We start from the raw sequence: 26,564 nt of genomic DNA, 5'->3' as shown, positions 1-26,564 counted from the left end.
AAATACGCAGTGTTTGCCGAAAATCTTTCCTAACTCGATGGTTAGCGAAGACTTTCCCTTTTCCAAAGAAAGTCCTTTTTGGGGGTGGCACGCTGCAACGTCCTCGAGGGCCTTGAGTTTATGGTTCTACGTCGTTGAAGTCGTCGGACCCGGCGCACATGGCCCGCCATGACCTAAACAAAGCCTAGAGCCCTTCTTCGAGGACGTCCAGTTTTAGTTTCTTTTACATTTAAAAAAATATGGTTCTGTAATAAAACAATAAGTGAAAAATACATAATAATACAATTTACAAAAAAATTTTACCAATGACAAGGATTTTCACACAAGCCCCATAATTTTTGCAATGATGATGACCCCATAATAAAAACCACTATTTATTTATTTATACAGATAATTTTACAGCAATCACGAAAGACCTGAGTGCATAACGTAGGAATGGACGTGCCATATGAATGTTTATTAATTGGTATGGCTGAAGAATGTTTCGAATGAATCTATTACAGAGTGAACACAATGTGTTTTGGTAAGATTAGTCGAGGTGTGAAAGAAGAGTATTTGGGACAAAGTACTTGAGATTATCGAGTGAACGGATAGCGCATGACCAACTACGGCTCGAGGCGAACGTGACCGAATGCGTTCTTCGAATGGTTGATGTCTGTGTCTGGGATAAATGAAATAAAGTGGAAGAAAGAATGAAAGAGGGAGTGAAAGAAAATGAATGAGAAGATGAATACAAACCGCGAGAAAAGCGCGTAGTGTTTCAGAGAAGTTTTAGAGAGCAAGTAGAGCGAGTTTATCGAGTCGAGAGGCTTTTACTGAGAGTTGTGAGGGAGCTTGTCGAGAGTTATATGTGAGTTGTGAGAGAGTCTGGAGAGTTACTGTGAGTTAGATATAATAAGTTTGTATTATTTAATAAAATTTAAATTGTTTTAAAAAGCCTCCAAATGAATACATTTCTACCTCGATATCCATCCACGAGGGATATACAGATAATAATTCCAACAATAATTTAAAATTTAATTTTATGACTCTAGCACATTTTATTCTTCCACGCGGACCGTGAAATAACACAAGATTACACATCTACGCATATCTATTGAACAGCATTGGAAACTGCACTTACCAGTAGATACAAACGTCAACGATCAGACTACGTTGAAAACACCGGTTCTCATCCGATCACCGAAGTTAAGCAGCGTCGGGCGCGGTTAGTACTTGGATGGTGACCGCCTGGGAACACCGCGTATTGTTGACATTCTTTTTTTTTGCAATTTGTGCCGCGACGAAAATTGATAAACCACAAAAGCTAGAAGGGATGCAATCTATCCGGTGATCGTATCAAAAAATAGTATACAGGATTCCGGGTAGGATATTTCTACAACAAAAGTCGAAAGAACTCACCACATTAATTTTTCTACCGAAACTTAGATACCTGTCAAATTATATCCCGAATCCGTGAATTAATATCAAGGATTAAAAAATTACATTAATCAATGCACGTGAGATATTCCATGTGTATCTTGATGTCAATTCCGTAGGTGGTTCGGGGAGTTAATTATGTAGCAAATCAATGTCTTCTTGATTTACAAAAACAACAATTTATTCAAAACAAAGAACAACAATATTTACTATATCGATCACTTGTAAGGTGCTCTAGTAACAGTCCATATTTAAAAGGGATATCACTTGTAAGGTGATATCCTTGATAATGTCCACGTTTAAGAAGTACAGTTCTCTTGTTCACGTCCGGTGCGAAACCAAGTTCTTTGAGAATACACCGAATTCGAGAATCCAAGCAATCCTGGAATTCAACCAATTCTGCCCTGTCCCTGCCTCGTAGCCCAAGAGGAAACCTCCGAATCTCCCTCTTGGTGTCTCCTTGGAGGCGTCGATGTTCGGATTGGGCCTCCTCCTGCCCAATCCGAAATTTGGACAATTTTTGGATTGTGCAACGCCCACAGCCTGGTTTGTTTCATCCTGCAAATCAAGGTCTGCAGGACGTTGCACAATCCTTGGGTTAATTTATTACCCATTCTTGTTCTTACGGTCCTAGTCCTGGTGGTCAACACGTGAGGGTTTGCGTTACATCAATTGCCGTCGAGGGTGGTTTAACCGGCGACCGTTTCCAGAGAAATCTGAAACCAGCATCCGGCCAGACCTAGTCCTTTAGAAATTGCAAGCAGTCCGTGAAAAATTGTGACTTCCTCAAAAACGACACTGTTCATTGTTGACTGCAGCGGAATCCCTTCACGCGGCGGCAACACTTGACATATGTGAAGTAATGCACTGTCACACGTGCACATGTATCTATTGAACAGCATTGAAAACTACATTTGCCAGTAGAAACGGGCGTCAACGATCAGACTACGTTGAAAACACCCAAATATAGACAAATCATTGCAGATACCACAACCAACATCCCGGATACAATTTGCACATTTTCAGAAAGGAACAACGCACTGTCACCAAGATCACCGGATGATATATTGGATTATTTCACAAACACCTCACAGGTTCAAAGAAAACACAAAACACTAAATAACAAGAAATCAGCTGGGAACGACAAAATACCTAACCTGGTATTAAAAAACCTGCCAAAGAACATAATAATGTTTTATACAATCATATTCAATAACATGTTGAATCACGCCTACTTCCCAGAGTACTGGAAAAAAGCAAAAACGTTGCCGACTCTGAAAAAAGGCAAAGATAGTTCAAACCCCAGCAGCTACAGGCCAATCAGCTTACTATCTAACGTAGGTAAAATATTCGAAAGAATAATTAATGACAAAATACTAGCAGTGTGCAACGCCAAGAAATTGATTCCCGAAAACCAATTTGGATTCAGAAGGCACCATTCCACGATCCATGCAATAAATCAGCTGTCCTCCGATGTGAATTGGGCACTGAATAGGGGTGACTGTGTGGGTGCGTGTCTCGTCGACCTGGAAAAAGCCTTCGACACAGTGTGGCTAAATGGCCTAATAGTCAAATTGCAAAGAAAAGAGTTCCCGTTAGCCATTATTAAACTAATACATAGCATGATTTATGGTAGAAGCTTCCAAGTTGGCATAAACAACGCAATATCCTCGAAAACATTCACCATAACAAACGGACTACAGCAAGGAACAATAAACTCACCCATACTCTTCAATATATACACTAGCGACACACTGAAATTATTCGGACCAGATAACACAGATTGCACCATGATAGCATTTGCAGATGATCTAATAGTTTACAGGGCAGACAAGACACCGAAAAAGGCACAGCAAACACTGCAAAAGGCCGTAAATAAAATATTCGCGTACTATAAAGCCTGGAAGCTGCGAGTAAACACAAGCAAGTGCGAAACAATCCTCTTCAGACCCTCCTGCAGAAGGGCATCTTCCAGTATTGTAAAACAGCACAAAGACTTTTCCCTAATAGGGGACACTGAAAAAGGCACAAAAATCGAACATAAAAACGCAGTAAAATATTTGGGCATATCGTTAGATAACAGATTTCTTATGAATAAACATGTGGAACAGCAACTACAAAAGGCTAAAAACACACTTTTAATGAACGCAAAATTATTCTATTCGAAAAACTTAAACAAAAAAACGAAATTAATCTGCTACCAATTATTAATCAGACCCATAATCACATACGGGTGCGAGATATGGTACAATATCGGAGCATCAATAATGGAGAAGTTACGCGTATTCGAAAGGAGATGTTTAAGAGCATGTCTAAATATATATAGGTCATCCAGCTCGAATTACCAAAAATACGTAAGCAATACGAAACTTTACAATGCAGCTGAAATAAATAGAATCGATAATTTTATTATAAAACTCGCTAGAAACTATTTCGCAACAGCAGCCAAAGTCAGAAATAACAGCATGATTTTCCCGATCCCATATCCAGACGACAATTACATACGAAAAACAATTAACTCAGGCTACATACCGCCGGAAGCATTCATTCTCTTGGATAAGCAAGGTTACATGCAAAATGAAGAAGCAGTCCCGATATTGTACCATATCCCGCGCCATAGAGGCAATAAAGCCATCAAACTGCCTCCAGAGCGGATACAAGACAATAGGTATAGAGGGTTACTTAAATATAGCACAGCAGTCCCACAAAGAGATTACACAGAATACAGCAAAATAGACCACAAGAAGTTCTGGTGGCTGAAACCCGAATGAAGCTGCCTTACCAAAACCAAAAGAAAGTGCCTATTTAAATGTTCGTCCATTATTAGTAGATAAGATGTAAATCCGCAATATTAACTAGTTTAAGGATACCAAAGACAGAGTTATTTTCATATTATTTACATAGTTTCACATAAGCACATAGAATGTAAATAGAAATAAAAAAAAAAAAAAAAAAAAATAAGCATCCTATAAGTCGGATAGCTGGTACAAATATCAGATATTAGATATAAACCTTCAACTAATACCATGAAGTTTTCCAAACAAATAGAATAAGAACAAAGCGCAACGCCAAGATAGTATTAATATAAACCATAAGAGTTCCTATCTCACTACCTCTGTCCGCTTTTGTAAATACCTTTTTCCATCTATTTATTAAATCTTAGTAGTAAGTTAGTAGTAAGATTAACTCTGCAATGTTAGCTCCGTTTTTGTTGGCTATTTTTGGGGAGCATTACTTAAAATAAGACGCATATTGACCAAAGCAATGTAACTAGTGATAAGGAAAGTACAACGAGCGAGGATTTAATATCATTTATCGTGATAACAAATAACAGGAAAAAAGACTGAACGCAATATAGTATAAGTCTCTAAAGCGATACTAAAAAAAAGAAAACTACTTTTTGTTTATTTAAAGTTGTAATATTGTAAAATATTTGTGTAGCCATAAATAAACAGGTTAAAAACAAAAACAAAACGTTGAAAACACCGGTTCTCATCCGATCACCGAAGTTAAGCAGCGTCGGGCGCGGTTAGTACTTGGAGGGGTGACCGCTTGGGAACACCGCGTATTGTTGACATTCTTTTTCTTTTTGCAATTCGTGCGGCGACGAGAATTGGTAAACCACAGAAGCTAGAAGGAACGCAATCTAACCGGTGAAGTTCCACAAAAAATAATATATAAGATTTCGGATAGTACATTTGTATAATAAAAGTCGAAATAAGTCATAAAATTAATTTTTCTACCGAATCTTGGATACCTGTGGAACTATATTCCGGATTTTTAAATTAACATCAATGGTTGGAAAATTACATTAATCAATGCACGTCAGATATTCCACGTGTATTTAAACATATGTAAAATATTGAACAGTTATTCGGGTACACATACATATCTATTGAACAGCATTGGAAACTGCACTTGCCAGTAGATACGGACGTCAACGATCGGACTACGTTGAAAACACCATTCGTCACTCGACCTTCGAAGGTGACAGACGTATTTTTTAGGAGCTCCTACCTGAGTGCAATAAATAGTGCCGTGACAGTGCAGCTAAACGTAGACGCTACCGGAACCATATTACCAGTTCGATCGAAATAACTATAGTTACATATTAGCAATTATTATAAGAAAATAAAATTTAGAAAATCGCGGACAATAGATACGGAGTGTAAACGAAGGGGGGCCTACCCCCGAATAGGGCTACTCATGTAGCCAAAGACGATAAAAACGACGAGACGGAAAAAAAACGTTCAATCGCGAGAGTGTGCTTTCTCACGAATGAAAGTATCGATATTCTTAACAACGAGATATTAAAATCACATACCAGAGAGACAGTGAAACAATCACCAAATGTGAAAGGACTAAACCCGGCACCCAACCTGTCTCTCCGAAAGAGAACTCTAAAACCTGAAGTGTCATTCATTCCCTCAAAAATGAAGGCAAAACCAGCTAAAAACACACCCAGTTACGACGACCTTATGCAGATGATTAAAAGTCTCAATAAAACAGTAGAAGCACTCCCCAACCAATTAAAAGAGGAGAGAAAGGCCCGCAAGCGGGAAGAAAGCCAAAGGCCGCCATTATCGGAACCGAAGCCGAAGTCAGCGCCACAGTGGTCCCAAATCGTGAAAACGTGGCCAAAACCCCAAAAAATAATTTTTCGGTATGGAGGTTTTACCTGTTGGAATCGGCAGTTTAAGGATGTCTCTTTAGGGTAGGGAAAATGAAATGAGTCATATTTTTATACCTGGATGGCAATTGCGATCCAAACTTCGGCTTCGTTAGTCAGTCGTTTGTCGAGAGCGTAAGCGTCAGTGCATACCGTAAAGTGAAAAGTGTACAAGTTTTTTTAGAAGACATCAATTTCAATTCTGCAAAATGGATGCTGTTCCTGGAAGTAAGTAGAACATTTCTGAGTACTAACATATTAAAAATTGTTATCCATTAATTTTTTAAACCGGTACATTCATTACTGAAAATAAAATGTAAAATTTCATGCATGCATCGCAAACAAGTAGGCAAAAAGTTGCTCATTCCTCAATATCCCACTGCCATTTTTGTTCAGGCTTGTATGTGATACTTTCACCTTGCAGAATTTGCAAGAATTAGCTGCAAGTTTTTGCAAGTAAAGTCGTACCACCCTATTTTATAATGGAGGGTGACCGCGTTACTAAATCACGCGGTTTTTTCTTGGAAACTGTGGCAGATACAACAAATTTTTTAAAATAAATAATGTATAATTTTGGGATGGACTTATTATTAGATTTAATAAATTTTTAAATTAATGCATAAATAATTTTTCATTATTAAATATTGTATATTTTTCAATGAACCAGTTGATCTACTTCATTATTGACTATAAATCTGCATTAAACTATTTACATGAAAAATTATTTATTTCGAAAATAGTTAATAAAATTTGAGAATTCCAAACTAAAACATTTTTTCGCATTTGCCATGTAAAAGCACTAAGAATCAAATAATATGAAGACACTGCTGTAAGCTGTAAATTGTGCCTTATATCTGCCTTACTTTATAACAGACATAAAATATTTGTGCGGTATTGCCTTTCGTTTTCTCTTCCTTTCGTTTTCATTTAGATTTTTTACTTATACAGGGTATTCGGCCACCCCTGAGAAAAATTTTAATGGGAGATTCTAGAGGCCAAAATAAGACGAAAATCAAGAGTATCAATTTCTTCACTGAGGCTTCATTAAAAAGTTATTAAAAAATTAAATTAAAAAATTTCAAATCATTCTGAAAAAATTATTTTTGGTTGCGGGGCTCAATTATAATCACTTTTGGTGAATACACATACCTCCGAAATCCGACGTGTTTTCGTGAAAAAAATTCTTTACCGAAAATATACTGTGTGGCCGGAAATGTTTCTATAACTTTTTAACGAAACCTCAATCAACAAATTAGTATTCTTGATTTTCGTCTTATTTTGGCCTCTAGAATCTCCCATTAAAATTTTTGACCAGGGATGGCCGAACACCCTATATAGCAAACCAATAGAGAGCAAGCAAAAAATAGCCTACGATGAATAATCTTAAAGCTTTTGCTTTAATTCTTGAATAGTGTGTTTTAAATATATTGTAATTTATGTATAATTATGTATAATATATTGTAATTTTATTTATTTACAGCATCTTCCGATAGTGAAATAATTTTGACCAGAAAAGAAATTTATTTCATGGTAAAAGGCCATTTAAATCACCCAACGAGGGATATTCTTCAACGTTTAGAGGAGCAGCTAAGTCAGAAAACGTTACACATGATCAAAATAATAGAAAAGGAAAGAATTTCTTTCTTTGCCAAACTATTTTCTATCATGAAGAAGAAATGGATCAAATCAAGTAGATGCGAGAAATTTTTTTTGGAGAAAAATTCGATACTCTTTTGGCCAACTTTACGGGATTTGGGACCACTGTGCAAAGGCGTTAAATTTATTAGTTCAACCGGCAATGTTAATAACAGAATCCAGCACAGAAAGCGACATATCTGATAATGAATATGATTCCGATGATTCTGCTTGAAACTTAGCAGTATATGTATATGTAATTGGCGTACGATGTTTTGGAGTCATTTCATTTAATAAATGCAATTGATTATTTATTTGTAATTTTTCCTTTAATTCGTAATCAGCAACCTCGATAGTAACTATGTATCAAATTTCAGGTGATTCCGACATTTCTTTCGCATATGTATGAGCTATATCGGAGCCGCCATTTTGTTTTTTTTAATTATGACATTTGATTCGTAATCAGCAACCTCGATAGTAACTATGTATCAAATTTCAGGTGATTCCGACATTTCTTTCGCATATGTGTGAGCTATATCGGAGCCGCCATTTTGTTTTTTTTAATTATGACTTTTGATTCGTAATCAGCGACCTCGATAACCCCTACCTACAAATTTTTAGCCAAAATGAAGAACTCCTTCATATTATGGCCAACTTTTCGGCATTTGGGACTACTGTGCAGCGGCAGGAAAGCCGGTGACTTCACCAACGCTACTTGCAACGGCTAGCGCTAGCCCCAACGCGGAAACTGACGAAGATGGCGGATGAAGTAGGACCTCGTCAAAGAGGAAGAACGGCCCGCAAGCGGCCACGGAAACGAGGGTCGGAAAACCCCAACCGATGTCATCGCACGGACAGCCCCCAATAGACATCCAGACCACAATGCCGAAGAAGGCGAAAATATCTGAAAAGGTAACTGTACCAGAACTCAACAACACCGCTAATAACAAACACCCGAGACCACCCTCAATAGTAGTCTACAGTACTAATAGCAAAAAAACAATAGATACAATTTCAAAACAAATAGCAGACTTTTATATTAAAAAAATAAACAACTCGAAACACCTCTTGCATCTGAACACAATAGAGAATTTCAAAATAGCATGTAATATATTAAAAGAAAACCTTGTTACGAGAGTGTTCCGACCGATGCGGAACACCTTTCGCGATGATTCTCGAAGGTCCGTTTATGACACGGACGGGAGTGTTAGTTTATTTCGCGTTTAATGACCAAGAATATTTTAGAGTTTATTTTTCTATTACCGGCAATCTCATTTTCGCGATAGTAAAGTTTATTTCAGTCACTTCGAGTTTTTCCATTTATTTTAGCCTTTAGAATTTCGTTTCGTTTAATAACCGACCGAATCATAAACCTGGAGCGGCCGAAGGGTCGGCCAAACCATGTGCGTAACGGTTGTTGCCGGGCACGGTCAACCTGGAGGCATCCTTGGCTGCATCGCTGGGCCTTCGAGAGCACCCCCATGCGTCCCATTGCCCTCACCCCCGCTCTATCGGGGTTGGCAAAGGGGCGTAAACCTTAGTGAAAATCGTAGTCTAAGATCCTGATTAGGGAAAAAGACGACCAATCCACTCGCGTGGAAAATCTTCGAGGTTTCGTGCGCGGACCCCGAACACTCTCGAATCAGACAAAACCACACTCGCAAAGAAGACACATCATATAGTCTCAATAAATAGTCGTGCTCACCAGAGCTTATACAAAGCAAAAGTTACAGTCCACACACATCTTTTGATAGGACTTCAGAATTCGCTGAAGACTCCTCCGCGTCGTTTAATCGTCGCTAAAATAATTGTCGACGCTGCGACGCATAAACATTTTTGGTCCTTCGAGCCGGATAGTGGTTCCGGCTACAATATACAATATCGCGCTTGAGTTGGACAGTGGTTCCAGCTATTATACAATATTGTACTCCATTTGGGGAGACATTGGGCAAAGACCAGTGGACGCTAAGCCAGGAAGCAGATTCAGAAGGCGAATTCACGAGAAACCAACGAGCCAACGACGTTCCTGCACGAACGACAGCAGCCAAGCGAAGCAGTGAGCGGTAGTTGGAGAATCATTCGACGACGGTGATCAATCGTCATACAAGAAGCAGAAGGAGTGCATCAGCATCCTATCAGCAGCTGAGCAGTATCGCATCTAGCGTCCAGAGACGGCAGTATCGCAATAATCTGTATCGGTGAGTGCTAACGATTCACTTTCCAATTAATCTATCCCATCCACGTGTTTCGATCTCGACAATATGACACCCTCGTTAGAATCTGCTGACCTTAAAGCATTGAGAAGGCGTCGCGCCGCGGTTAAGGCCCAACTAACGCGTTTAAAGTCATTCCTCGCAGAGCAGCGCGAAATCTCGATCGCTGTATTGGAAATTCGCCAGTCCAAATTAGAGCAAATATTCAATGCCTTTTCGGAAGTGCAAGTAGCTATTGAAATAGCAGACGAAGAATCTGACCATACGCCGGAATGGGAGTCGTTCGAAGAATATTATTATAGTGCCGCGGAAACAATCAGCGAGCGGTTGAAAGAACAACGCGGAATTAGCGGAACCGTGTCCGCAAATCGAGTAGTAGAATCGCCAAATACAGTTAGACAAACTAGTTCACTTTTACGCAAGATAGAAATTAAGCCATTCGACGGCAATCCCGTAGAGTGGCATAGTTTTCATGACACCTTTAAATCCCTAGTGCACGATAATGACGAGTTGATCGGTGTGCAGAAGTTTCACTTATTAAAAAATGCTCTTCGTGGGGAGGCTATCGCAGTAATTGAAGCATTGAACGCGACAGAAGGAAACTATTTGGTGGCTTGGGATTTGTTATGCAAGCGATGCAACAAACCCAGAAAAATTATAAACGCACACTTGCGATTGTTGATCGATCTTCCGGAGATCACTCGAGACACACCCGGGAACCTCGGACAGTTAGCAGAGAAGGCTCAAGTACACGTAAACGCATTAAAGGCCATAAATCAACCCACCGAGCATTGGGATGCATTTTTAATACATATCGTGTCTAGTAAACTAGATAAGAATACTCACCGCGCGTGGGAGCGTACATTAGAAGATGAGGAAATTCCCAAGTTTAAACAGTTCTTAGATTTTATCAATAAATATGCGCGCGGGGATGATCTTGGAGCGGATATCTTAAATTCTTCTAAGACAAACAACACTCATGATAGGTTGCGCCCCAAGGCTCAGGTTCGCAATCATTCGTACATATCAACGAACGAGCGACAGCAAAATTGTGTAATGTGCAAGGGGGAACACCCAATTTATTCATGTACCCGGTTTCTGCAATTGTCCGCTCGCGATCGTTTAAACATAGTTAAGAAGGCGAGACTTTGCATAAATTGTTTACGTCCGAACCATGTCGTGATTAATTGCCGATTAGGAAATTGTCGTAAATGCGACAAGAAGCATCATACGTTGCTTCACTTTCCGACCGAAACACCAGTCGGGACGAGCCAAATCTTATCCACCCCATCAACATCCGCGGAAGGCATTAAGACCACCTTGACCGCGTCGTTCGATTCGGAAGTATTGCTCGGCACCGCTAGAATCACGATTTTAGACAAGCACCATAAGGAGCACGCGTGTCGCGTATTATTAGATAGTGGCTCGCAAACCCACTTTATTACGCATAAACTCGCGGAAAGGCTGCAATTGAAGCAGAAAAACATAGATCTGTCGTTTTCCGGTTTAGGGCAACTCAATACAAATGCGAAGTATTTAGTTCAATCCACGATAAAATCGCAAACTAGCCCATTTAATGCAGAGGTAACATTTATTGCCTTACCTTCGATTACGGGGAGGTTGCCGTTGCGCCAGGTCAACCTGAGCGATTTCCATATACCGAGGCACGTACAATTGGCAGACCCAGAGTTTCACAAACCAGGGGAGATAGATGCACTTATTGGTAGTGCGTTGTTTTACAAATTATTAGAAACGGGTCAGATTAAACTACATAGACCCTCCGTCATATTGCAAAATACGCAAGTAGGTTGGATAGTTACCGGCGAGGTAAATAATCAGATAATCAGCAAACAAGGTAGAGCAAGTCAAGTGTGTCATGTGGCTACGTCTCTTGATGCCGAAATTAGTAGATTTTGGACAATCGAAGAACTTCCGGAGAAAACTTTCTTGTCCGCGGAAGAAAAGGAGTGCGAGAATCACTTTAGAGAAAACACAACACGTAACGAACGCGGACGATATATAGTTAGGTTACCGTTCAATCAAAACCGGGATCTTCTCGGCAACTCGAAGATAATGGCTTTAAAACGATTTTATAGCTTAGAGCGCAAGCTCCAGTCGAACTTAGAGTTAAAAACACAGTATACAGAATTTTTACGCGAATATTTAGAATTAGAAGCATTCCCATCCGAGATAGAAAATTTAAAGAAAGGCAAGAGTATTTCGAAAAAAAGTAAACTAGTTAGCTTAAACCCATTCATCGACGAGAATGGGATTATAAGAGTCGGTAGCAGGTTAGAACACGCCCTGCTCAGGTACGAACAGAAGTACCCCATAATATTACCGCACAGACACCATATTACCGAACTCATAATTAGACAGGTACACATGAGACAATTCCATTCCGGGATGCAAGCCACCCTACAAACAATACGATTGAAGTATTGGCCTATATCTGGCAAGAGCATTGTCAAACAAGTATTACATAAATGCATTCGCTGTTGCAAATACAACCCCAAGACACCACAATACCTAATGGGGAATTTACCCAAAAATAGAGTTACGTATACACGCCCATTTGAAGCCGTAGGAATCGATTACTGCGAACCCTTTCTTATTAAAGAGAAGAAATTTAGGAATCAAACAAAATTGAAATGTTACGTGGTCGTTTTTGTTTGTTTCGTAACAAAAGCAATACACTTAGAACTAGCCACCGATTTAACGACAGAATCGTGTCTTGGAGCACTTAAACGATTCCTTGCGAGAAGAGGAAAACCGCGTCATATTTATTCCGACAACGGCACTAATTTTGTAGGCGCGAAAAATGAAATTAGACAGACGCTTGACGTCTTACGGGCTAATGAATATAAAGACAAGATGCAGCAGTTCCTAACACAAGAAAACATTGAATGGCATCTGTCTCTTCCGCGCTCTCCGCATTTCGGCGGACTTTGGGAGGCTGCAGTACGGTCGTTCAAAAGGCATTTGTACAAAACAATTGGTGACGCTATGTTCACGTACGAGGTATTCTATACGCTAATCGTTGAGATCGAAGCAATTTTAAATTCTCGTCCTTTGACACCTATATCCTCTGATCCCAACGATCTCCTAGCCCTATCGCCCAGCCATTTCCTTATAGGTGAGTCATTAGTGAGCCTACCGGAATACAATTTTGCTGATACGCCAATCAACAAGCTGTCACTCTGGCAGCATATCCAGAAAATCAAACTCCATTTTTGGAGAAGGTGGCAAACCGAATACTTGCAGGAGCTGCACACCAGGAGCAGATGGCACCTTGGAGACGGAGTAAACCTTAAAGAAGGAACTCTGGTGACCATCCGAGATGACAACTGCCAACCCTTGCAATGGCAAATGGGACGGATAATTGCGTTACACCCAGGCGAAGATGGCGTGGTTCGCGTGGTCACCATCCAGACCCCGCACGGCACGTATAAACGTGCCTTGAAGAAGGTGGCACCGTTACCAATCGAAACTAACACCTAGTTCGTCGTTATATGTATCATATGTATTATTTATGTACAGTTGTAGGATAATTAGGATTAAGAGCCTCACACTTCACACCCTCTCACACATTTACCCAGGTATATAACACATTTTCATTTGTATATTTCTGACTATCTTGTAGTTATATTGTAATGTTAGGTATATCTTGTATCGTGCGCCACAGTTAGGTTTATTGTATATCCAGACATACTTCAGTCGTTTTGCATAACACAACATATCACAAGTTAGAGAATAGGCATAGTATCCCGCCCCCGCGTAATAGTAATACAACACTACGTTAGAAGTTGATCGATTGCATCGATCAACGGGGGGGAGTATGTTCCGACCGATGCGGAACACCTTTCGCGATGATTCTCGAAGGTCCGTTTATGACACGGACGGGAGTGTTAGTTTATTTCGCGTTTAATGACCAAGAATATTTTAGAGTTTATTTTTCTATTACCGGCAATCTCATTTTCGCGATAGTAAAGTTTATTTCAGTCACTTCGAGTTTTTCCATTTATTTTAGCCTTTAGAATTTCGTTTCGTTTAATAACCGACCGAATCATAAACCTGGAGCGGCCGAAGGGTCGGCCAAACCATGTGCGTAACGGTTGTTGCCGGGCACGGTCAACCTGGAGGCATCCTTGGCTGCATCGCTGGGCCTTCGAGAGCACCCCCATGCGTCCCATTGCCCTCACCCCCGCTCTATCGGGGTTGGCAAAGGGGCGTAAACCTTAGTGAAAATCGTAGTCTAAGATCCTGATTAGGGAAAAAGACGACCAATCCACTCGCGTGGAAAATCTTCGAGGTTTCGTGCGCGGACCCCGAACACTCTCGAATCAGACAAAACCACACTCGCAAAGAAGACACATCATATAGTCTCAATAAATAGTCGTGCTCACCAGAGCTTATACAAAGCAAAAGTTACAGTCCACACACATCTTTTGATAGGACTTCAGAATTCGCTGAAGACTCCTCCGCGTCGTTTAATCGTCGCTAAAATAATTGTCGACGCTGCGACGCATAAACAGAGAGCGACTGCGAGATTCTGGATTCGGTCGAGTGCAGTACTCGACCGGTGGTTTTAGGTATGGTTAGGAAAGAGAAATGAGTTCCGGACGAACCAGGGGCTCTACAACCTGGGAGCCGTAGGTGGAGGTTACGTGGACGAACCAGAGGCTCTATACCCTGGGAGCCACGGGGTTAGATTTATAAGGAAAATGTATGGTTTCACGGACGAACAGGGGCTTTATACCCTGGTAGCCGCTAGAAGGAGTGGATGAACCAGGGGCTTTATACCCTGGGAGCCACGTAGGTTTTTAGGATGTTTTAGGATCTTGCTTCGTCGTAATGGTACACCTCGAGCGGTAAAGGTGTACCGGGTTCGTGAGATACCCCTAGACTTACAGTTAATATGGTTCAAGGTTGAATTAAGTGAATAATACAAGTGAGGAATACTACTCGAATATATTCTTATCGATGCTCAAGTACAGTGATCAATTAACAAAACTGGTACTATTGCTAGGTTGCCTTGACGGCGAAAGATCTATGTCGGCTTTTACGCGGCACGTTCGCTGGAGCTACTTCTCGATTAGTCTAATGGACACTCACTAATAAAACTGCTAAGGTAGGTACGTTGCTTGATGGGGATTATAACCCGATCTTGCCTCGAGTGTCAAAGTAACGTTGTGTCGAGAGTTTTAGAAAAACTGAGCTCCCCGAGTGAGAAAACGCGGCCCTTCTTATAGAATATTTCACGTACACATAAAAACAAGACAGAGGCTTAACTATTTTATTGAAACACCTCGAGGGTGACTACGACTCCGATGTCGTTTTATACGAATTACAACAAAAAAGCTAGAAAATGTTAAATTCCTTTCAGTGAAAAAATTCACAACACAGCGTTCCAAAAGAGAAAGTAAAAGTTTCCCTATATGCCTGATTCAACTGTCTCCTGACAGTAAAACTGAAAACCTAAAAGACATTAGAATCTTGCTACACTCCTTAATACAGTGGGAAAAACTAATAAAAAAGGATAGAATTCAATGTAAGAGGTGCCAACGAATTGGCCATGTTGCACTTAACTGCAACTTAAACTATAGATGTGTTAAGTGCAACAATCAGCACAACCCAGGAGAGTGTACTCTTCCAATAGCAACAAGCAGCACGGAAGGTGACGAAAAATTGCGTCTCTTCTGCGTGAACTGCAAAAATTTCGGACACCCTGCCTCGTACAGAGGTTGCCCGAAATTGAAGGAAAACAAGGCCAAAATAGAAGCTAGAAACACGGAAATGATCTTAGAAAAAGAAAGAAAAGCACAGCTAGTTAATAAACTTGTGAACCCAAACATTTCATACAGCGTGATAACCTCAAACAAAAAAACCCAGACTCAAACCCCTAAAGTCACCAATCCAATACTCACAGAAACACAAGAAGCAAAACCACACAGCACTCAGGCTTCCTTCCTAGAGAAAGTGAAATAAATCATACTTTCATTAGACTCTCAATTCACACGTATATCAGAGAGCATAGAATCTAACTCTGATAAAATTAACATTATAGCAGCAGCTCTGGACATAGATTTCTAGAACCGCAAATGGCTAACACACCCAACAACACAAGTAGAAAAATAATCTTAGATTCACTCAAAATAATACAAATAAACGTAAACTCAATAGTAACAAACGAAAGAAGAGTCACTCTCCTGGACACCCTAACCAAACACAACCCAGATATAGTCTTACTCTCCGAAACAAAATTAAACCATACCCACCGCATCAATTTCCAAGATTAGCATATCCTTAGAACCGATAAACCGGGAGCAAAACAAGCCGGAGGAACTGCCATATTAATCCGCAAAACCATATCCTTCGAATCCATACAGCCAAACTGTATAAAGAACAATATCTGCTTAGAAGCAACGATCATAAAAATCAAAATCCAGAATAAATGTAAAATCTACATTGTAGCTACATACGCAGCAAAAAAAAAGGATTCATGTCAGATCTGAAAAACTTATTTGCAACACTAGAAATCGACAAATCAAATAACTATTATCTCATAGCTGGCGATCTTATTGTTAGCGCGAAACACATCTCTTGGGGTAATGTCTCGAATAACGAACAGGGCGTCTATCTAAACAAATGGTACTCAGAGAACCAAATAACCTACAGAATCTCACTACTCAGAACAGCAGTCCCATCCTTTCTGTCCAGCGGAGCGTTTATCGACCTCTGCCTCGCGGATAACAGAATCAAATTCCATAACTTACCTGCTTCCAAAGCTCTCGATTCTTTTAAATACGACAGCAATCATATAACAGCCCTCATGAAAATATCAATTCCGGTATTCGACCGTTTAGAAATAGACGAACCGCATAATATAGCAAAATACAACTTTAATAAAGCAGACTGGACAAGATATAAAACTTTTCTAACTGAAAACGACGACACCGACATTGCAAGTAACAGAAACCTCACGAAAACCGAAATTGATGTACACATAAACAAGTTGAATCATAACATATCAAAAGCAATAGACCTCGTGGTACCACGCATAAATAACAATTTCAATGCCACGGACAAATACATCGATCCAAAAATAAAGAAACTCCGCAAACAAAAAAGTCATTTACTCACACACCTAAACAGCTTACTTCGTTCACAAAACTATACCACAACAAACGACACACTAATAAAAACTCTCAAACAGGCTCTTAAAACAATCAGACACGAAATTAGACAAGTATGATAAAAATTGAGAAAAATCATTGTATTTATTTTAATCGAATTAAAATTGTGTGGGATAAGCATTATGATATGACGCGATAGGAAGTGGATCTTTCTTTATATACTCGACGTAAAACATATTTATTAGGAGATTAATTATATTAATGCGATGTAGCCGTAAATTCTATCATTTGTGTTTACACATGCAGGATGTGCGGCATTTTTCTTTACATACTTCAGCATTGTATTCTACAAGTAAAACTAAGACTGTGTTGGATCCCGGGTTGCGAGATTAAGAACAACACTTTACTAAAGAGACTGGTGGGTTTATTAGATCGTTACGGCAAGTTCCGCACGTTGGTACAGACTTCAGAGATCTGACCTGAGTCCAAAAATGTGCGTCGTTTATATATTTGAGGGTAGCAATGGTGGCGTACGGAATGAGTAACCGAGTACATAATGAGTAAGCGAGTACAGGGTGAGTAAGCGGGTACAGGAGGCTAGAAAGGCTGGAATTTGGAAGCTATGACTAGGATGTTTGTGTAAGGATGATTTTGATGCGGTATCTATGTTGTCTTATGAGTTAGTCATACAACAACTGAAATGTAATATAATAAAAAATCCATAAATGCTTGTTAAGAAGTTATAACAAAAATATGAAATATGATGTATACGCTGTTGAATATACGTATGTTTCTATTTCAAAGTGACGCCCGCCTTTGACACACTGTTAACATTAACGTACTATTGAATTTATTGTTGACTTTAGTTGGTTGCGATTTTGTCGAATCTCTTCACATGCGATATTGATTTTTGCAATTATGTATGTAGTTCATTTCTTGTACGTGTTTCTGTATTGTAAACATTCTCTTTCAGAGAGTCCCATAAGTAATAATCTAAAGGAGTATGGTCAGGTGACCTAGAAAATTGGCCCCCCTCGACCATTGTTGGAGATTGTGTCTATTAATCCAATTTTTTACATATCGGGAATAATACACTGGACATCTATCTAATTATATCCCCCCATTTTGACGGAATAATAAAGATAAAAATCACCTTTTATTCCAGCAAAAAACGAATCTAAGGGTAAAAACACTCCCTTCAAACAGTACAAGTTTTCATATTATCGTGAATATCTACAGCACAGAGAATCTATATATTTTTAAAATATGCAGAATATTAAAAGCATTTTCTTAAGAAATTTTTTAAAAGGCAAAAGTTCTGTGTATGTAAATGTCTAATCGATTAACAAGTTTGCTTTGATTTTGTAAATACATAAATATTTACAAATACTATCCTTTTTACACTATTTTTAATTTTCCACGCGAAAACTTATTTGTTATTATAGTGACTACTGCTGATTATTACACTAACGTGTTTAATGTGCCACATGCGTGAATATGCGATACTATTGTCTTTGTAAAAATTGAAATCATTGTTTTTTTATCACTCTGATTTAAATAACGCAAAACACTTAATGTTAATTATATGTTTAACAATTTCGAATAAACAAAAATACATCAGTAGAGTATGAAAAGATGCGAGTAATTTTTAATTTTGTTGTTCCAGCTACTACTGGATGAGGAAGTATAAATTAAACAGGGATTATTGTTTAATAATTTCTCTTAATTTGACAAAATGTATAAGCTTGCAAAAAATCGCATTAGTTTACGTTGTCTAAAATTGTAACATGAGTTGATTGTTGATATGAATTATTATGTTACTTATACTTAATCATTTGCTTTGTTACTGTTTGTATTTCAATGTTCATGTCAGATTTGATTGTTTGGGAATTAATAGAAACTGATCGGATGTTCAACAAACAAGTGTAATAAAACAGCACCGCATGACTTGAAACGCGAAATTGCTTTTTAACGTTAAACGAAACGTTTAAAAAATTAACAAAACTGAAAAGTCACAAATATGAATTAAAACAAAATAACAGATAATTATTTTAATAATAATCGTGGATAGTAATTAAATGGTATTTTATATTTTGTTTTATAGCGTTTAAATCACTTTAAATGTAGAGCATTAAATGTGTTTCAACGTTCATTTTACTTTCTAATTAAAAAATTGTGTTCAATGAGAATAATCTGAGAAATTTGAAAATCAATTAAGTAAAATACTCTTTCTTAATATAACAAATCTAATTGTTTTCAATAATTCAACAGGTTAATCACAAGGATTATTATTGATGATATATTTTAGAGATTTATTTTGAAATAATTTAATATATCTATATTTGTTTTTAAACATATTATGTACATCTTTTGTACCCAAAAGCATCTCATAAACATGATTTGCAATATGCAACCGTTGTATGTACCTTCTGTTGCTAGCCATAACAGTGACAAAATAGACTTTTAAAAAATGGAAACGTCTGGTGTAAAATAATTGTTTTCTGTTTTTTTTTGTAGTTAAGTTGATAAAGAAACATTTACTTTATATGTGTGTCAAATGGTCAATTGGTCGAATTAATAGTGTCCCGTCGAGCCGAACCAGGTAAACGCTTGAATCACCGTTAATAAGCGAGGACGGTCAACACGACCATGTCAAAGGACTTCTTTATAACTTCCAGCTATGTCCCGTGCGCGTGCCGCCATAGGAAGGCAATTTTGATCATAAACCAATTTTCGATCGCCACAGTACCATCCCGCGTACCTACTTCAATCTATGTAGCGAAAGCCTCCACCTTAAGAGCCCGATGTTTGACTTGTAGTACCGTTGTCAAAGTTCAACCTTCATTACTAACTGAATTTTTTACACGTACACAATCCCGGTTGAAAAATATCAGGTCCTCTTGCATAAGAACTGATTGAATAAATATATACAGGGTATTTGGCCATCCCTGGGAAAATTTATATGTAATGGGAGATTCTAGAGGCCAAAATAAGACGAAAATCAAGAATATCAATTTCTTGGCTAAGGCTTCATTAAAAAGTTATTAAAAAAATAAATTAAAAAATTTCAAATCATCATGAAAAAATTATTTTTGGTTACGGGGCTCAATTACAAGCATTTTTTATGAATAAACATACCCGGAATTCCTCCGTACATTCGAGAAAAAAATTCCTCATCGAAATTATAATGAATGGCCAGAAATGTTACCCCCAAATGTTATACGAATGGTTAAAACATCATAACTCCTAAACGGATTCGAGGATTTTAATTTTTTAAAATGCAAACAACGCGTATTTTAGTGAAGAATATGTAGAAATTCTAACAACATTGAAAAAGTTGTTCCTTGACACCGTAAAGTGAGAAAACCCCCTAAAACTGGTTCAATTTTCAAACGGCCATAACTCCTACAATAGTAAAGGTATCTCATTGAAATTTTTGTGTGAAGCAGAGCCTGTGAGCACCTACAAAAAAGTATTAGACAACTTTTCTGTAGAGCGTCAAACAAATTTATCAAAAATGAAAAACTAATATTTATGAAAAATCGACAAGGGAGTGTATAAATTTTTCGGCTAAAAAAAAATTTCAAATCGTTCTGAGAAAATTATTTTCGGTTGCGGAGGTCAATTAGAATTATTTTTGGTCATTAGACATACCCTCGAAATCCCAACCACTTTCGAGAAAAAAATTCGAGAAGGTGTGTTCGACAAAATTAAAAAATTTCAAATCGTTCTGGGAAAATTATTTTCGGTTGCGGGGGTCAATTACAATAATTTTTGGTGAATAGACCTACATCCGAAATCCTACCCACTTTCTAGAAAAAAATTCAGTGCGGGCGAAACTATTAACGTTAATAACTTTTTAACGAAGCCTCCATCAACAAATTAGTATTCTTGATTTTCGTCTTATTTTGGCCTCTAGAATCTGCCATTAAAATTTTTGCCAGGGGTGGCCGGACACTCTGTATACTTAAATATGGGAACATCGTATACATACTAAAATCAATATAAAAGTCAAAATTCAATCGATAGCAGAAGAAATAATATGTCTAAATGACAGAAATAACGCGATGTTAATTAATTACATTAACAACGCAGCTAAACAATTTTATAGGACCAACGCATCCGAAAAAGTTTTATCTTAAATTTTATATAAAAGTAAATTTTTAAAAAATCTATAAATAGGTCAAATTCTTTGCATAAATGCCAAAGTAGATGTTTCATGAATTGAAACAATTGTATATATTTTCAACTTTTTTTATCTCTTGATTATTGACACTGCAGCTTGTATATCCAGCAGAATGATATGGTAGAAATTCGAAACCTGGTCCTTTTCTTCTGTATACAATTAGAGATGGCAGATATCTCTATCTGTGTCATAGTTAGAATTTGATAAGATAACCGTTGATCAAGAGGAAAAGTACTTTTAGTTATTACCTTTCTGTACTGTTGTGGCCTCTGCAACAGTCGTTTTAACAAGGTTTTGGAAATTAGTGTCGAAACAAATGTTAGGTTATGTAGCTTACAATGGTTTAAAATCAAAATTTTACTTTTGCAGAATATTATACGGTTTTGATCTGGCAGTGAACGTGTTAAATCGTAGAAATCTTATTTCTAATATTTGGATAAAAATCCTTCAAATGGAGGAAGAGTCGTTGCTCAAAATTTCCTTGAAAAATGTTATTTATTTTAAAATCTATAGTAGTTTTTTTCTGACGTAACGTGATTGAAACAAAACACACGAAATATTAACATAATAACTAGACTGTAGATGTTTATGCACTTATGGGAAATTTTAATTTTCAAAAAACTACAGAATACACTTGATATACAAAAATATAAGAAATTCTTAAAGTAAGATACGAATTATTATATTACAATCCTCTACAACGCTCCCATTTCATTGTATCAATAAAAACATGAATTTGCATAAAGTTCCGCAGTCTAATAATAAGTTATATCCGGATTGATGAATTCTACCAAAAAGGCGTCTATGTGTAAATTTACTATATTTAATTATAAAGTTTCTTAGTGATACAAAAAAAATCCTTGCTATCAATAGGTTGTGCAAATACTTAAATTGTTGTCTTAATCAAATATTCAACACTCGAGAATAGGAGCTGAAATAAACTTAAATAATTTTCCTGATGTAATGAAATTCAAATAAATCCATGGAAGGACTCGATAAACCGACAATGTTCGCTTCATTTTGCCAGTCGTTAATGCTCTCTTAGAACGCAGTCACGAACTGCCGTCTGGATCGTTAGTTTGATAAATCGTCACGCGAATGGCCAGGTGCCGTGGATATAGGCTGGCACGCCGGATGACGAAGGACGTGTGTAAATCACACACGTACCGATAACCCGAACGATGACTTCCTGGAGTCTGGCCAAACTCAGACAACCGGGAACGCCAGAAACTGAACGAAAAAAACAAAAACACACGTGCAAGTATTTTATACGCATTACGCTGCGTCCTAACTAGTGTCATGCAGCGACAAAATCGTTTGTTCATCCAACCAACCGACAGTCGTCAAAATGCATCGTGAATGCATTGTCAGATTTTAGAAGTGAGAAAAACAACTCTCATATGACTGAAAACTAAACATATTTTTTAAATTCTTCAGATGTCAAATAAGTAAATAAATTTAAATAACTTACTACTTTTTTCGAGTATTTTAGCCACCTTTTCCTACTACTCCGTATCCACTAATATTTTTATAATTTAGTTTTTATAATTTAGTATTAATTTATTTCATAATATTATTAAAGTTAACCACTTAACTGTTTCTGACGAGTATACTTGTCATGAAAGAAGTGTAAAATTTTGTATTATGACAAGTATACTCGTCATGAAAAAAGTGTAAAATTTTGTGTTATGACGAGTATATTCGTCATGAGTAATAAGTATCCTAGTAGCACAAAATATTGTATACAGATTCATATAATATTAAAAAGAGATTCAATCTTTTTTGAATATTCAAATATACATACAATATTTATTTTATATTAAGTAACAAATATTTTTTTTTTAATATGCAGGAAATATCTATTTCCTGTTACGAGAAAAATATGTTTTTCTGAATATTAAATGAATCTTTATTCCATATTAGAAATAGAATATTTTTCCCTAATATACAGATAATATTTATTTCATATCATGGAAAATATATTTTTTCTCATTACAAAATGAATCTTTATGTAATATTTGAAGTAGAATATTTATTTTTAAATATTTAGGAAATATTTTATGTTTATCATGAATGAATATTTGTTCCAGAATATGATGCGAAGTAAAATGTTTACTTAGATAGATTTATTCTACTGTTTCCCCTTAGGGTTACACATCCTCCTCGCCTCACACTTACATCTCTTCCTTAACCTAACTTATCCTACTTATCCTACTTATCCTACTCTTACACTACTCTCACATCGTCGCTCCGCCGCTTTTCCCCCTCTCTCTCATTCCGCACGCCGCACGCTCATAGCCTATTCTTACGCTACTCGCTCTCTCTCTCCCATTTCGCACGCCGCACGCTCCTAGCCTACTCATACGCTACTCGCTCTCTCTCTCCCCCTCCTCAACTCTCTCCTACTCCTCTACCCCCGCTCGCTCTCCCCGCCCACGACTTCCATTTCCGCCCTTACACTCCATTCCTTCTTTCACTCCTTCCTTCCTTTTACCCCCCTCCTTCATTCCCCCCTTCACCCCCTTTCCACCTCTTTCTCTCTCCTCCTACCCTCCAGCCTCTTTATCCACCCCTCCCCTACCCCTCCCTCGTAAAAAATCTCCCTTATCTTTTCCCCGATCCCCTTCCCCTCTGCCTCATCCCCTGTACACCTCTCCAAAACGTGCTCCCACGTCTCCTCCACCCCTCCACATACCCTGCATCTCCTCTCTTCCTCATCCCCCCAGTATCTCCCCCCCTCATCTCGTTCCCCATCCTATACCTAGCTAGCCTCCCATACCTCACCTCTCCCCACCCTGCCCTCAGGTACCCCGGCAACTCCCGTACCATCAACTCCCTATACCACCTATTGTACCTCGACTGCACCACTTTTCCCCATCTCTCCTCTTCCTGCCTCCTCCCATCTTCCTCCTCCCATCCCTCCCAGCCCCCTCGCCCACTTGCCCCTCCCCCACCTTCTCATCGCCCTCCCAACCCTCTACACCCCAACCTGTCTCTCTCCCATGACGACAATTCCTCTCCCCCTTCCCTTTCCCTTTCCCTTATCTCTTCCATGCACCACCTAGCCAACTCCCCGCCCTCACCCCTACTCAGTTTCTCCTCATATCTCCCTGCCCTTCCCCCCGCCCACGTCCTCAACTTCTTCCTCTTCGTCTCCTCCCTTACCATATACCCTGGCGTCCTCCAGTCCACCCCCAATGACCACCTTATAAACCTCTCCTGCATCCTCTCCATCTCTTCCCTCTCTCTCCACCCCCAAATCTCTGCCCCATATCCCGCCACCGTCCACACCAACGCGTCGAACAGCCACATCCTCCTTCCCCAGTCCCTCTCAAACTTCCTTTTCCCGATTCCCCATGCCTGCCTCATGACCACCCCCGCCTTTCTCACCCTATCCCTAACCTGCGCTTCCTGACCCCCGTTCCTCTTGAACACGTACCCCAGGTACTCAAACTCCTTCACCTCCTCTATCCTTTTCCCCATCCACCTCCACTCCACCTTCCTTTCCCTTCCTCCCCCCTTCCTAAACCTTACCACCTTCGTTTTCTCCATATTCACCTCCAACCTCTTTCTATCCAGATACCCTTCGAGCCGCCTAATCATACTCCCCATCTCCTCCTCGTCCTTCGCCACCATCACCAGGTCGTCCGCATACGCCAACGTACATACTGTCCTCCACCCTACCTCCACCCCGCCCCCTCTTCCTTTCCTCATCTCCTCCTCCACATCCGCTATCAGGAGATTGAAGAGCGTCGGACTCAGGGGACACCCTTGCCTCAACCCCTTCGCCGTCCAAAAACCCTCCCCTACCTCCCCACCTTCACCCTGCTCTTCGTCGCCCTATAAATTTCCCTCACCCTCTCCCTCAACCCTTCCCTCACCCCTCTCCTCTCCATCGCCTCCCACAGAGTCCTCCTGTCCACCGAGTCGAATGCCGCCCGCAGATCCACGAACAGCGCCACCAGCTTCCCACCCCTCTTCCCGACCTGCCTTCCAATCAGAAAATTCAAAACGTAAATATGGTCCACCGTACTCCTCCCCCTCCTGAACCCCGCCTGAATCTCCGGAATCATCCACCACCACCTCCCGCTCCAACCCCCCCAACAGGACCGCCGCATACACCTTATACAAGGTCGGCATCAACGTCACCCCCCTGTATTCCTGCACCCTCTTCCCGCCCCATTTCTTCGCCAACGGTACTATAATCCCTTCCTTCCACCCCTGCGGCCACCCCTCCCCGTCCCACACTCTCCTACATACCTCCCACGCCAACTCTAAACCCGTCTCTCCCCCGTACTTCCATGCCTCATTCGGGATCTCATCCCCTCCCATTGCCTTCCCTTCCTTCAACCTTCTCACCACCCTCCTCACTTCCTCCTTACTTATTCCCTCTTCCTCCCCCCTTCTCCTGCCCTCCTCTCCCCCCACCCTTACCCTATTTTCCACCCCTCCCAGCAGTCTCATGAAATGTTCCTTCCATTCCCCCTTCTTTATACTTTCGTCCACCCCTTTCCTTTTCTTCCTACCCCTATTCACTATTTCCCACACCCTATTTTCCGTTTTTGCCTCTGCCACCTCCCTTACCAGCCTCTCCCTCTCCTCCTCCCTCTTTCTATCGCACAGCTCCTTATACTCCCCCCTCCTTTTCTTGTAGTCCTCCCTACTCCCCTCCCCTCCCCTCCACCTCCGTAGATCCCTCCTCAACTCGCTCTTCTTCTCCCTACATTCTCCATCCCACCACCCCTCCCACCTCCGCCCTTCCTCTCTACCCCCCCCCCGCCTCCTCCCCCTTCCTCATCACCTCCTTTATCGTTTCCGTCGCCTTGTTCACCGCCTCCTGTATCCCACCCCCGCCTATGGCCACCCCTCCCATCCCCCTCTCAAACTCCTCCTTCATCCTTCCCGACCACCGCCCTCCTCCCACCATCTCTCTTTTTCCTACCTCTCTCCCCCCCCCCCCTCTCTCATCGTCACCACCACCGGATGGTGGTCCGACTCCACCCTCTCCCCTATCTCCATCCTTTCCAGCCCCTTCCTTGTCCCCTCGTCCCCCAGCACATAATCTATTACTGTTTCCCCTCTCCCTCCCGTGTATGTGAACTCCCCCTCTTCATCCCCCTCCACGTTCCCATTCAGAATCTCCCACCCTGTCTCTTCTACCAACTTTACTAACTTCCTTCTGTCCCCGTTTATCTTCCTGTCCTTCGATTTTCTTCCCCCTTCCTCCTCCTCCTCCTCCCTTCCTTCTACCCTGCCCCCCTGCATGCCCGTCCTCGCGTTAAAATCCCCCCCCTATTATCACCCTG

General features: G+C 39.8%; 1 non-coding gene and 1 pseudogene across 1 annotated transcript; both read left to right on the top strand.

Annotated features, from left to right (window-relative positions):
- Positions 1 to 1,137: 1,137 nt before the first annotated feature.
- LOC122400546 lies at positions 1,138 to 1,255 on the top strand. The gene has a single exon (XR_006259358.1). It is a non-coding gene; the product is annotated as a 5S ribosomal RNA (ribosomal RNA).
- A 3,619-nt stretch (positions 1,256 to 4,874) lies between these two features.
- Positions 4,875 to 4,996, top strand: LOC122400548 (annotated as a pseudogene).
- The last annotated feature ends 21,568 nt before the right edge of the window (positions 4,997 to 26,564 follow it).

This window comes from Colletes gigas, unplaced genomic scaffold (assembly GCF_013123115.1).
Source record: "Colletes gigas isolate AHSC1104 unplaced genomic scaffold, ASM1312311v1 Colletes_gigas_Sc00018, whole genome shotgun sequence".
NCBI classification, from domain to species: domain Eukaryota; kingdom Metazoa; phylum Arthropoda; class Insecta; order Hymenoptera; family Colletidae; genus Colletes; species Colletes gigas.
This window is presented reverse-complemented; position numbering and strand designations above follow the sequence as displayed.